Consider the following 15481-nt stretch of genomic DNA (forward strand, 5'->3'; position numbering starts at 1 on the left):
GAAAGACTGCAATAACAACAGCAGAAAACGTGAATAGTGGGGTCAGTAATAACCTACCAGGCAGCGAGAGGGGGGACTCTGATCTGAAAATCACTGTGTGTTAGATTAATAGACTGGCCGTTGCCACCCTGAACAGGGAGGAGAGAGAGAGAGAGAGAGAGCAGAGAGTGAGAGAGAGAGGAGAGAGAGAGAGAGAGAGAGAGAGAGAGAGAGAGAGAGAGAGAGAGAGAGAGAGAGGAATTCAGCCGGAGTCACAGTTGGTGTTGAAACAGTTTGGGGTAGAACTCCTCAGACACTCGTCTTTGAAAGCGTTCCCCTCAGACCGTGTTGCAGAATCCCATTACTGTAGTACAGTTGTAGTTCTGGCGGAATCAGCGCAGCCGAGACTACTTATTCAGTCTAATGTAGAATGACTTGGCATTTGAGGGAAACAGAGGGAGACTTTCTATAAACGGGGGCATTTCCATATCTAAAGGACATCCTGTGGTCTCACAGTGGAGGCTGGACGGAAGGTCCAGAAATAACAGCCTATAGAGAAAGGAGAGGAGGAACTCAATTAACTAAGTGACTCATAATACCCAGACAGACTCATAAGAGCGAGTCTGTGTCAAAAGGAACGATTACTTCTAAACTAGCTTCTGGCTGACGTCTGTTTGACCCCAGACTACATGAATCCTACAAAGTAAATTCAACCCAGAACACTGTTCATAATATCTCCACACCTGATCCTATTATGAATCGCATACCTTCGAGGTCGCCCAATGAAGACTAAGGCAGCCAGGGTGCGAGGAAAGGCAGACATCATCAGGTGTCTAATAATAGCGCTGCTTCTCACCATTAGTTCTGCCAACACAGTCTCATACATACCAGCTCCCAGAAAGTCCAACAGGAAGGGCCAGAGTTAGATTATGGGATCAATCAACTGTTATACTACCTCCACCTTCCTACTACTCTCCTCTTCCTTCCCTTAGGTGCACTGTACAAGTCAACTTTAATCTCAACTGGTCTAGACTGGCTCTGTATGAGGCCTTCCTGTTGTTTATGACATGTATACACCACACCTGGGTTCAAAGACTACTTGAAATACTTTGTAAATACTTCCGCTAGGATTGAATGAGCTTTCCTGGCCAATAGAGTAGTCACAATAGTGCAAACCCTGACCATCTGGCACTCCAGGCAGGCTAGAACAAACACTAAAACAATTTGAAAGATTTCAAATAGTATCTGAACCCAGGTCTGCTATACAGCAGCGTGAACTGTTTGGAGAACCCCACCCCATTATTATGCTGCACCCCACCCCCTGCCACTGAATAATATTGTCTGTCACAGTGCCAGACACCTCAGCAAGGGGTACAGCATAATAATATCATATGTTCCCTCGCAGGTTTAATCTTCTCAATTGCATCTCTAGCTCAGGCCTTAACTTCAGTAGGAAAAGCATATTGGAGTTGAGTTATAAGATTTATACCACTTCCTGTAGTTTTGTCTAGCCATGGTCTGTGATAAAGGGTACAGTTACAGTTACTAGCAGAGATAATTCTGACCTTCCTATCCAGGGATCTATGGCATATAATTTCAATTTCATGGATTTTGGAGGGTGACAGTGGTACCTTAAGTCATGATGAGAACAGTTATCAGGAAAAGGTCAAATTTAAAGGACCATTGTCCCATGTACACTGTAATAATAGCCTCCTCCTCCAATGATTCATAATAGCGAATGGAAGAGTCTATTTCTTTCTGTCCATGTTTCAGCTGCTCAAAGTGCTCCATTCACATTGAGAAGCCACAGACATCTGTGTAGCATTACTCAGTGGATGTTACCAGCTACTAGATAAGTTATTCAAATGATAAGAGAGCGAGCGAGAGAGAGAGACACAGAGAGAGACACAGAGAGGGAACGAGAGAAAGAGACATGGGGCTGAGGGACAAAAAGACTGACCGATAGGCAGATACCACAGTAGGTTTCACCTCATGACCAGAGCTATAGTACAGTGCTTCTCATTCTCTTCCATTATCATAGCTTCCTCTATGCTTGTCAAGTACATGGTTATGGGTCATTACCCTCCCATAAAGCACCATTCAATTTCATTACAATGACTCTGCCTTCTACTGGATTTGATTACATTTCATCCCTCATTTTACATGACTGATATTGTGTTCATTTCATTCTCCTCATCTCCCATCAGCCAACAAGCACTACTGGTGAAGAGTTCTAGTACTGATGGAGAGTTCTACTGCCTTTGTGGTGGAAAATTGAAACAATATCAAAGCAAGTGGCCAAAGGAGGTAAAATACCACAGTATGAACAGATCAGAACAGCCAGCTGAGCTCATACTCATGGAATAGGAATAACACCTGAAAACACTCTCCTTCAATCCAGAGTGTATCAGTTCCCAGGATCTAACATGGAGCACAAAACGCGACTCCTGTCTGGAACTCATGTGACCCTGCCGACAGTTTCTACTGGGACAGAAAACAAGTGAACACAAAGGAGGTAGTTTGACATTCCTTTAGACAGGCGGAGGACTTATTAACTCTTCCTACTCAGAGAGGTTATAGATGGATACTAGTTTAAAAACACATAACCGTAGCCTCGGAAAGAAAGCAGCCGTATTCGTTGCCGACCCGCCCGGTAAGTTGGAAAATCTGGTATGAAAAGCAGCTTTCCATCTTTCCGGGGATTGTTGCTTTAACCACAATGTAGACTAAATTCTCCTATCAGCAATGTGCTAATGATTTGGATGGTGGGTCAAAAGCTTTTGATAATACCTCTGATTACTTTGACACTGAACACCCCTAAAGACGGACGCTGATGAGTTACTAGAGAACCAATCAGAGCCTAGAGAACCTTTAGAAAACAACATTCCACGCAGACCGATCCATCATAATCTACTTGGCTGTAGCTGACAGTTTAACATGGGGGTGAAGGCAGAAGGTTCCTTTAGGGCGTTTTTAGTTCTGCTTTATCTTCTGCGTCTAGACTCCTGTAATTTGACTGTCATCTTGGATCATGTGGATCATCACCGGGATCATCAGCTGTTCATTGGGATCCTCTGCCGGAATTTTAATCAGCTCATGTCAATGTAGAAAAATTCTCAACGGGACATGCCTTCTTCAATCGGGTCAAGGCGGGGGCGAATCGCTCAATAGTCGTTCTGCTCAAAGCAGCAGATGCCAATCAGTATTCTATGGCCATTCTTCCCTGAGCAGATCATGTCAATGTCAACTGGGAATGGTCATGCTTCTCCGATTGAGTCTCCGTCACAATCCAAGTGTCAATCAGAGGAATGACCTTTCTGACCGCTGAGGAAATAGAGAGAATGCTTGACATATGCCTCCACATTCATCTCTACCCATTCAACACAGAATAGCTGTCAATGGTCTGTCTGGCAGCCCAAAGTCTAAGCCCAGTTTGTGTATGTGGAAGTTCAAGCCTCTCGCTACGTCAATGGTAACTATAAGGTATAATGTACACAAAGTCTCAGAGCAAGGGAAAGTAAGTGCCATCCATCTTGGAACATGTAAACGCCTAACGTTCCCCAAAGACTCAAATTCACAATAGCTTTCAACACGGATGGAGACCTGAATGGCCCACAGATGAACAACCTCAACGTTATTTGAAATGTCTATCTAGATAGCAAATTAATCAAAATATATAAATAAATGTTGAGTTTAGCCTGACTTTCAACTCAACCAAAGCGGTTTGAGTTTCATAGAAAGTTCAAAGTTCAAGAAAAACTGCTGCATTAGATAAGGTAAATCTCTTAGGATAGGCAACATAAATCAACGAGGGTCAGGCTATCCCAGAGCTTACAACTCCAACTGCCATCCATTTCCATACACCAACAGACTGCTATGGATGCACAGAAGCCTCGGCCCAGTGGCCCCACATGCTGCCTGCCTCTGAACAGATGTGCTGGGAGCTGCCACCCCCTGATCCAACGATGCGTGACGAATGGCTGGATTTCTCTAGAGGTCAGGGTTCAAGCCATATCCCTTACCGGTCTGGGCATTAAACACAGATGCATAACGTTAGTTTCCATGCCGATGCTGCCTTGGGAGACCCACGGTGGAGCCTGTGACCGCGGCCCTCCCCACGGACCGGCAACCCCAACAACCACTCACAATGAACTCAAACTAACTAGCCCCATGTACCCAGCCCTATTTCATCCATCCTTATGGAGCTATGTAGACCTACAACCCTACATCCACTCAAGGTTACCCCAGACCGCCCCCCAGATACCCACTAAAGCCACTCACCTGTGGATGTAGAAAGCCTGAACACAGAGTGTAGGGGAAGGTCAGCATGTTCCCTAGGCCTAGGTCAGGGATTCAATTTTCAATCTGCCGTGGCCTTAAGTCTTTCCCAACCCAGATGTCTCTCTTCCTGGGAGATAAACACGATTCAGCAAAGGCCCGACCAATGTTTCCACGGCTAAATCATCTGCACAATATTATCAGGCATTGTTACGGTCCGCTATCTGGAGCAGTATTGGATAATCATTGGTTTTATGGAGCTGGTGTAGAATTTGAAAGCAAACAAGACCCAATTCGGAACAAAAGTGTGTTGCCAAATGCTTCAATATTTCCAGAAATCTGATGTTTTAGATCTGATTTTCCACTTCAGAGTGATGTTTTGTTTACTAGCAGATACCATTCCTGGAACCCCAGTCACCAGGAATAATGTTTTTAACCTCTAACATCCAGCAAAACATGACAAAATGTAACCCACTCCCTAATTAAAAAAACAAATGGAATTGCATTGTGACCATGCTTTCCCTTTACCAACGAGTGCCTTATCTAGAAATCATATGATCAATAAAGCTATACATTTTCATTTAACCTAGTGACTTCATTCTCCATGAGTAACTGCAGGCAGGGGGCCCTGTGTATTGTGGTCCCTCCCTCCACATGCTGTATAAATTAGGTAGAAACAAAGACAAATTTATCTGATTAGAGTGGACTGGAAGGCTAGCACAGAGAAGGGAGGGGAGGGGATATTGGCCACTGTGTCTCGCAGCACTTATGAATTGGCCTTGTGCAAACATCCTGCTGTTTTATATGCTTCCTGGGGCCAGGGGTCAACAGGCGTGCATGACCAATCACAGCCACAAATCAGGATCTGAACGCATTCTGTCATCAGCACAGTGGAATTCAATTAGGTTTAATTCATTTTAAAGACCTGCTATCAGTCTCATTGTTACTTTGTTGATGAATGTTTTTTAACAGGCGAAGGCTATGCTAGGATTGCACGCCTCCTCGTGTCAAAAGGAACTGCAGTGAGTGCATTAATCCAAAGAGGAGAAAAGTGACACTTGATTTCCGCTTACCAGTTTCATTCCAGAAGCTCTTTTGGTCTATGCCAGCAGACCATTATTTATGTTGGGTCCACAATTCAATCAGGAGGTCCCCTAAGACCAAACCAATCAGCAGGAAAGAGACTGATTTGAGCCTCAGACATGTTAATCAATAACTGCATTATTGGTGGGTGGACAGGTTTCTCTGCAGAAGTACTACTTCTGATTAGAGTCTGCATTTTGAACAGGAAGTGAGTTCTCTTGTCTATCCATTGTTTAGTCTTTTCAGATTAGGTTTAACATATTCCAGTCTTAACTTTTTGAATTAGAAAGGCATTGCCTTAGCCTAAACTCATATTTCAGATAACTGAAAGAAAAACGGCCCTATAGCTATTTTATTCTGGGCATTTAAAAATAGCTTAGTAACAAAAAAACTGCACTGAAAAAGCCACTGATCAAGCAGATACAGCTAAATGAAGAGATAAGTGACCAATTAAACCGACCCATTCCTTTCATTCCAGGCTTTTTGAAATGTCATCCATAAAGTATGACAATAACAAGTAGTAGGAGTACATAGGTATTTACTGCATATAACAATGTCCTACAATTTCTGGTATTCAATAAGTGTTACCATCAATCAAATACACATGAATTTACTGACACAGTATGTGGATATACTGTAAATCGCTAGACAACTTGCAACTTTTTACAATTTCCACAAGCGTTTTTACCAGTACATCTTGACGATCTTAGACTTTCCGTATAGCCCGCTGATGGCAATATCTTCCTGACCATATCCTGGAATCACTTACAGATTGCTTGCTTTCTTCTTTATGTTGGAAGCTCAGATATGAACTCATTCTCTGAGGGAGGGTTGCTGCAGTGTTAAGGCCAGCTCTGCATCACAAGAAACACGCTCATTACACCAAACCATCAGGCAGTCAGCAGGCTGGATTAGTAACACATGTGGACAACATGAGGCAAGGCTGGGAGCAAGGTGACGATAAGACATACATACTGGGTAAATAGAAAACAAACAAGAAACACCCTCACACTCACAGACCGTTCTCCCACCACAAGCTACGGGTGTGAAGGTGAAACGTTGGCACAAAATAAACAAGTGACACTATGAAAGTGCTGTGTGCTGGGAGCTTTCTTTCTTTCAATCAAGCCATCCTTACCCCCTAGTCTTCCCATTCACTTTCACTCAATTGAAGAGGCCCATTTTGAGTATGCTGCTCGTTCTTTTACTACCACGTCCAACAATTGAATTGCACCCAGGTCTCTGAACTAACAATACCAATCAGTTATATTACTCTAACAGTGTGACCGCCTATTGAGTCCCTCATGTTTTAAAGGGGATGACTTCAGGCCAGATCAATATCGCCCAATCCACAGGGACGGATGGGATGCCCACCCCTGTATTCTAATCCCAGAGGTGTGTGTGTGCGTGTGTGTGTGTGTATGTGTGTGTGTGTACGCATGGCTGTATTAATACCAGCTATTTAATTGGCCCAGCCTCAGAGCGCTGAGGGAGCTGTATCCAAGCCCCTCTCCCTCTGTAGATGAATAGTACTTTGCTAATTACGTGAATGGATGACCTGGGGACCCGGGCGGGACAGGCTTAGGTAATTCTACTTAGGCTCTGATTGATTCTGTCAACATTAACCTGTGGTTCATATTCCTCCAGCACGCTATGGGCCCTCTTCCTCATTACAGCCCCAGAGAGGACCAAGGTTCATCTGCCATGTGTCCAGCGCTGCGCCAGAGGTCACTTCTTCCATTGCTGCATCTGCAAATGTATGAGAGGTTCCCTGCATGGCATGTGTTGAGTCATGGACACTAGAACCTGTTATTAGTGTTTTAAAGAGTTAGGGTTTAGTAAGAAGTAACAGTGAGTTTTGATTCTCTGTATTTCTTGATGAATGGCTCCATGTCAGGCAGTATTGCATTAATGCACTCATGGTCTTATTTATGGAGCCGTCACTGGGTCAGGACTCCACGCTTCAAGCCATATACTGGACCAGATTAATGAACACATTTACTGTTCTGCATAATCAGAATATATATCCTTGAGAGTCACCGCAAAGCTGTAAAGCAATGACTTGAATGTGATAAAGAGAAAGCCTCTTATCTAATCATGATGTGTTTAGGGTTCCATGCTGATTCCATGTCTGGACTATGAGACTGAACACGCTGCAGGAGAATCAAAGCCAACGCTCAGGACAAAGAGCAGATGTTCGCTAGATAACCTCTCTCTGGGCAATTTTGGCACCCTAACCAGACAAGGATTTCCTGGGTAAACTTCAAGTCGGCTGTGTTGGGAGGGAATCACAAAGGCCGGGCTGAAGTTGAGCTTTGTGCATATGGACATACACTATGTCTCCCACATATATATCGGTGGGATCAGGAACAGTAAAAGCTCATTCCTAGAGCTATATGCGTACCTTAGTTGAGTGCACATCAATCATAGGCCTATTTAACAGATAGGAGCAAACATGATCATAACTGTGAAGTCTGTCAGTGATGCCAAGATATACAGTGTCTTCGGAAAGTATTCAGACCCCTTAACTTTTTGTTAAGTTACAGCCTTATTTTAAAATGGATTAAATTGTGTTTTTTCTCATCAATCTACACACAGTACCCCATAATGACAAAGCGAAAATGGGTTTTTCTAAAATTTTGTGAAGTTACAATAAATATTCATTAAAAAAAAATCACATTAACATAAGTGTTCAAACCCTTTACTCAGTACTTTGTTGAAGCACCTTTGGCAGTGACTACAGCCTCGAGTCTTCTTGGTTATGACTCTACAAGCTTGGCACATATACTTGGGGAGTTTCTCCCATTCTTCTCTGCAGATCCTATCAAGCTCTGTCAGGTTGGGTGGGCAGCGTCACTACACAGCTATTTTCAGGTCTCTAGAGATGTTGGATCGGGTTCAAGTCAGGGCTCTGGCTGGGCCACTCAAGGACATTCAGAGAATTGTCCCGATGCCACTCCTGCATGGTCTTGGCTGTGTGCTTAAGGTCGTTGTTCTGTTGGAAGGTGAACCTTCACCCCAGTCTGAGGTCCTGAGCACTCTGGAGCAGGTTTTCATCAATGATCTCTCTGTACGTTACTCCGTTCATCTTTCCCTCGATCCTGACTAGTCTCCCAGTCCCTGCCGCTGAAAAACATCCCCAAAGCATGATGCTGCCACCACCATGCTTCACCGTAAGGATGGTGCAAGGTTTCCTCCAGATCTGACACTTGGCATTCAGGCCAAAGAGTTCAGTCTTGGTTTCATCAGACCAGAGAATCATTTTTCTCATGGTCTGATAGTCTTTAGGTGACTTTTGGCAAACTCCAAGCAGGCTTTCATATGCGTTTTACTGAGGAGTTGCATCCGTCTGGCCACTCTATCATAAATGCCTGAGATGCTGCAGAGATGGTTATCCTTCTGGAAGGTTCTCCGATCTCCACAGAGGAACTCTAGAGCTCTGCCAGAGTGACCATCGAGTTCTTGGTCACCAAGGCCCTTCTTCCCCGATTGCTCAGTTTGGCCGGGTGGTCAGTTCGAGGAAGAGTCTTGGTGGTTCCAAACTACTTCAATTTAAGAATGATGGAGGCCACTGTGTTCTTGGCGGCCTTCAATGCTGCAGAAATGTTTTGGTACCCTTCCCCCGATCTGTGCCTCGACACAATCCTGTCTCGGAGCTCTAGCGACAATTCCTTCAACCTCATGGCTTGGTTTTTGCTGTCCACTGTGGGAACTTATATAGACAGTTGTCTGCCTTTCCAAATCATGTCCAATCAATTAAATTTACCACAGGTGGTATCCAATCAAGTTGTAGAAGCATCTCAAGGATGATCAATGGAAACAGTACGCACCTGAGCTCAATTTCAAGTCTCATAGCAAAGGGTCTGAATACTTATGGAAATAAGGTATTTCTGTTTTTTATTATGGGGTATTGTGTGTAAATTGCTGAGAATTTTTATTTAATCCATTTTAGAATAAGGCTGTAACGTAACAAAATGTGGACAAAGTCAAGGGGTCTGAATACTTTCCAAATGCACTGTATCTCTCTCTCTGATTCAGAGGGGTTGGGTTAAATGCGGAAGACACATTTCAGTTGACACATGGACACATTCAGTTGAAGGCATTCAGTTGTACAACTGACTAGGTATCCCCCTTTCCCTTTACCTTCTCTCTCTCTCTACACGAATCCTCATGTGGACACATTGATCACCACATCATTTCCCTCCTACTGTGTGTTATGTATTCTCCAGGACACGAATGCTTCAACTCCTCAACCCAGAGCATCTGCAGAGTCCTTATGTGACTCAGTCAACACATCTGTTCCCCTGAAAAACACCATTAAGAAGAAAGGAGGGGAAAGAGGGATTCACCAAGCCAACAGCTTTTTACTTTTTTTTACTTTTACTATCTGATCCAAGTAAACATACTTTCCCCATTGTGGAATAAAGCCTGGGGTGTGTTAGGCCAAGCAATGTCTGTCATATGGACACCGCTTAAAACTCCCATAAGGCACCACTCCCATAAGGCACCACCACCCAGCGGTGACGACTAAAGGATGATCTAGGGAGGTTATGCTACATGTGTCTCTTACTGATGAGGTCATCAATTGGAGACTGTCATACCACTAAGGTCAGATGGCGTGTTGAAATGGAAGGATGAGCAGTTTGACTAAACGGCTCACAGGGTCAGGTTGGCTCTCCGAGGGCCACACACGTCTTCACAGCTAGTTTCACACTGAACACACACACACATAATGGCCCTGCTGCCTCTGGTGACTGGCAGCTCAGGGGTGGGTTGGAGCGCATCTGAGGGGAACACACACAAAGACGAATGCACGTACGTGCACACGCACGCAAGCACACAGGTACTGTATGTGCACACTGACGCACATGCACCTAATTTCACGGTTTACTCTGTGAGAAATAAACACTTTAATTCCCCGTACGTCGAGGACTAACACTGGGTTTCCTGTATGTGTTGACACAACAGCACGATGCACATTAAAACCATACGAAGATGGCTACAGAGAAAACCGAGCCTGCTGACCACAGATACTACAGTCACTTAAAGGAGCAATCTGCAGCTGATACATTCATTTTTGGACGTATACATTAATGATGAATTCATTGATTCTTGAAGAATATAACTTATAAATGCCTCATGAGCTTAGTTACTCCAATGTTTGTAAACAAAGTAAATATAAACAAACACTATACAGCCTCAAAACTAGGTTTAAACTGTCATTTTTATGTCATGAACGGTCAGTCCTTGCATCCATAGCTCTGTCTATGAATTTGAGAGTGGTTACATTTCTCCACCCAATCTCACAGCTAAATGTATTACTGAAACATGGTGCTGGGATTATGCTTTGTTATTGTTTCAACTTCGGATTACCCTTTTAATGAATATTTTTTAAATAAGCAGAGAAAATGATAGGATGGAAATCTGCCAAGGACCTAAACAGTTTGGAGTTCATTTACAGTCAAGTGTTTGACTGTTTCAGTCCCACCTTCTGTTTCTGGGTCAGTAACCATTGGCCTTAAACCTCAGCGCAGGAAAGTGCAGTGTTTATTCTAAAGGTGTTTTCCAGCAGTCAGCACACCTCATGCAGCCAGTTGTTTACTCATTACTCACAGTTGTCTTTGTATGTTCTCCAAGAAAATCACACAAGAGTTTCTCCTTGGACGACAACAAATAGAAAAACCAGTTGTGTGATAACTGCCTCCACAAAGTTGCCAAGCAACAACGGGAGAGAAACCCAAGCCTGTGATGGCAGATACATTTGCACCTTGTCCAAAGTGAGAGAGTCTATTAAAAACAGACTGATGTAACCACATAGGTAATACACTGTGTCTATTGTGGGGACTGGGCAGTACGGGGCAGTGTGGGCACGTGATAAGGCTGTTGCTCCTCTGGCATTAACTGCTGGGTGGTGTTCAGTAGAGAGAACATGTTGGTGTAGAGAGAAACGTGGAGGTATACTACCAAACTTGTCCAGTAAGAACACAGATTTGATCTTTTTTAGTAGCAAAATGTCCCTGGCGGGCTGAATGGTTGTAGGTCTCGGTCGGCCTCATGCCAAAGTGATCAGGGGTCTCTGGGTCCCCCCTGACCCCCTCTTCTCCTTCCTTCTTTTCTTCTACTGTTTAATCAGTGGGCCATGACAACAGCTATTTGACAGAGTCAACAGACCCTCACCAGAGAGTGCAGCTAAAAACTCCCTGAGGGATACAGCCACCGGCACTCACCCCCTGACCCCCCAACACACCCCCAACACACCCCCTGACCCCCCAATACACTCCCCAACTCAGCCCCTGACCCCACCAACACACCCCCTGACCCCCAACACACGCCTTGACCCCCTACACAGCCAACACGTCTTAACCCCCAGCACACCTCCTGACCACCCAACACCCCCCAACACACGTCTTGACACGCACAATGTGATTGAGAACTCTGACTCATCTGGAACACATTTCAATTAGAACAAGCCCTGCTTGAAACATTCCTTTTTCTGTTTATATTGCCTGCATCAATCCCATGTGTCATCAAATAAATGACGACGACGCAAAAAAAACAAATGCTGGATATGAGATGGAAAATGCTGTTTGTCACAGCCTACATTACAGTGACAGTGATGAGTTCAGATGTGATTTAACTGCAGCGTGCGCCGGTCTCATTTGGGTCCCTGCCAGGGCTTGTGTGAGCTGACATAGCTCTTCAGGAGGATCCGTTTTGTTAAAGATTATCTTTACCTGATGGAAGAATTGGAGTGATTCACATGTAAGCAACTATACCTGAAGCAACCACATCTGTGCTGTTCATGATCTGCTCTCCAGCCTTTTGGAAGTAAATCAGTACCTGTAAAACACCTGTGATCCCATGTTTATTGGACCAATCAAATGCTGAGGTGTAACAAAAACAGACCCAGCAGGCATCCAGTATCCGCAAATTCCAACGGTTACCACAAGGGAATCTTTTCTAGATATGACCTAGATTTAGTGTTGCCTGAATTCTTAGTTGGGGGTACCCAAGTAGTTAAATCACATGATCAAAAGAAAAAAGTACACCAAACAAAAATATAAACACAACATGTAAAGTGTTGGTCCCATGTTCAATGAGCTGAAATAAAAGATCCCAGACATGTTTCATACTCATAAAAAGCTTATTTCTCTCAAATGTTTTGCGCAAATTTGTTTACATCCCTGTTAGTGAGCATTTCTCCTTTTCCAAGGTAATCCATCCACCTGACAGGTGTGGTATATCAAGAAGCTGATTAAACAGCATGATTATCATTACACATGTGCACCTTGTACTGGGGGCAATAAAAGGCCACTCTAAAATGTGCAGTTTTGTCATACAGCACAATGCCACAGATGTCTCAAGTTTTGAGGGAGCTGTTGCCAGATAATTTCATGTTCATTTCTCTACCATAAGCCACCTCCGATGTTGTTTTAGAGAAATTGGCAGTAAGTATGAACGACCACACAACAGCAGACCACCTATATGGCATTATGTGGGTGAGCTATGCTGATGTCAACGTTGTGAACAGAGTGCCCCACGGTGGCGGTGGGGTTATGGTGTGGGCAGGCATGAGCTTCGGACAACAAACACAATTACATTTTATTGATGACAATTTGAATGCTACTGTGATGAGATCCGGAGTCCCGTTATCATGCCATTCATCCTAAACCGTCACTTCATGTTTCAGCATGATACTGCACGGGCCCCATGTCGCAAGGATCTGAACACAATTCCTGGAAGCTGAAAATGTCCCAATTCTTCCATGGCCTGCCTACTCACCAGACATGTCACCAATTGAGCATGTTTGGGATGCTCTGGGTTGACGTGTATGACAGCGTGTTCAAGTTCCCGCCAATATCCAGCAACTTTGCCCAGCCATTGAAGAGGAGAGGGACAACATTCCACAAGCCACAATCAACAGCCTGGTGACCTCTATGCAAAAGAGATGTGTCGTGCTGCATGAAACAAATGGTGGTCAAACTAGATAGTTTTTTTTAAAGGTACCAACAGATGCATATCTGTATTCCCAGTCATGTGAAATCCATAGATTAGGTCCTAATGCATTTATTTCAATTGACTGATTTCCTCATATGAACTGTAACTCAGTAAAATCCCTGAAATTGTTGCATGCTGCAATTATACTTTTGTTCAGTATAAATATGTAAATGCTCATATATAAAATTTCAGATGGATCGACAGAAATGGTCTGAAACAAATTGATCTCATCTGTATCATATTGGCATTATAACTGTCATGGATCTATTGCGACCTCTGTATCTACCATTGCTTTTCTAACTAAACTGAGAAACATAAAATGGGGAGGAAAAATTATTAAATGACACACACACACACACACACACACACACACACACACACACACACACACACACACACACACACACACACACACACACACACACACACACACACACACACACACACACACACACACACACACACACACACACACACACACACACACACACACACACACACACACACACACACACACTTCCCCTTGGGAAGCAAGCACCTGTGGTAGGATTACACCAGGACAAATTGAGTTAAAGGCCCTTGCAGTGGGTTGTGTTGAAACAGAGCATACCAAAAGTCCCATGAGAACCCAGCACCTCTACACAACAACACCAGAACTCTCATGAGAACCCAGCACCCCTACATAAAATACCAGAACTCTCATGAGAACCCAGCACCCCTACATAACAATACCAGAACTCTAATGAGAACCCAGCACCCCTACATAACAATACCAGAACTCTAATGAGAACCCAGCACCCCTACATAACAATACCAGAACTCTCATGAGAACCCAGCACCTCTACATAACAATACCAGAACTCTCATGAGAACCCAGCACCCCTACATAACAATACCAGAACTCTCATGAGAACTAAGCACCTCTACATAACAATACTAGATAAGAGCTGTAGGGGGGAGTAGGAGAGAACCACCTCATGCCTAAGCCTCATCACTCCCTCTTTGACAACTATCTCCCATCGCTTATCAACTGTGTCAAGGGCGCTATGCACAACAAATTCATTTTGTGGGAACATGGAGCAGAATGCCAGAATTCCAAGAGTTGTGATAAATGTGGCCGCTTCGGTTACTGAGCATTATGGGGTTTTGGAGGAGAAGCCTTCCCCAAGAAACCACATCAAAGCGGGCAAGTGCTTGGCAAGAAGTAGATTGACAGTCTATGCTGTGAAACTCACCTTTGAGGGCAAAAACAGCGACAGAAGGATATATTAACCCAATCAAATGAACGCATGGCATGCGTAAATGTACTAAACAGCTTATATTTATTTGATCTGTTTTGAGACGTAGTTTTAACTATTCTTGGTGACATGATTCAAAGTATTGGTAGTGTGTTTATTTAATTTCAGGCTGATCTCATGAGCTCATGCAGGCTGTTAATGTAGGTTGTTATGGGTTGGACTCTACCCTCCTCATACTGTGTAATTGGCTGTTGGATACACTGAGGAATCCCAGTCCCTGACTAACACATAGGAAACTAACACACACACAAGCGGAGACGCACACGCTGTTGGCACCATCCCCCCTCTCCCCTCTCACTGTCAAAGCCAGGCTCCCTATCCATTATACATGCTATATCAGTCTGTCAAAACTCTGGATGGACAGGGACATATTTCAACCCTCCCTACCACCTCTGTACTAAAAGTGGGTGGGGTCACATTTCTAAAATCCTACCTCACTATCAGCCCCTGGGGAGTAGGGATTCTAGATCTAGTGTTCTGTGGGCTGCCCACGTAACATGGCATGGACCCTAACCAGAGTTACAGGGTTTGTACATTGCCATGGTCACTAGGTGGCATCATTATCTGGGTAATAGTATCACACTGTGCTTGGCTCTATAGCTCATAAATCAGAACATCTGAACCAAACCAGAACCATCTAAACCCCTCCACCCCGTCCTCTTCTCTACCGCCGCCATGTGTGACAATGATTAATGCAAATGTTTTCTTTGAAAATCGCTTTAATCTATTATTCCTCTTTTTTTCGACTCACAACATGAACATATTCTTTCAATGGAGTTTCAAAAGTAGGAATTTGGCCCATTTTGGCCGTGCTGAGGGGCTGCCAGTGGAATGTTTTTCATGGC

The sequence above is a fragment of the Oncorhynchus tshawytscha genome, linkage group LG17 (assembly GCF_018296145.1).
Source record: "Oncorhynchus tshawytscha isolate Ot180627B linkage group LG17, Otsh_v2.0, whole genome shotgun sequence".
Taxonomy (NCBI): domain Eukaryota; kingdom Metazoa; phylum Chordata; class Actinopteri; order Salmoniformes; family Salmonidae; genus Oncorhynchus; species Oncorhynchus tshawytscha.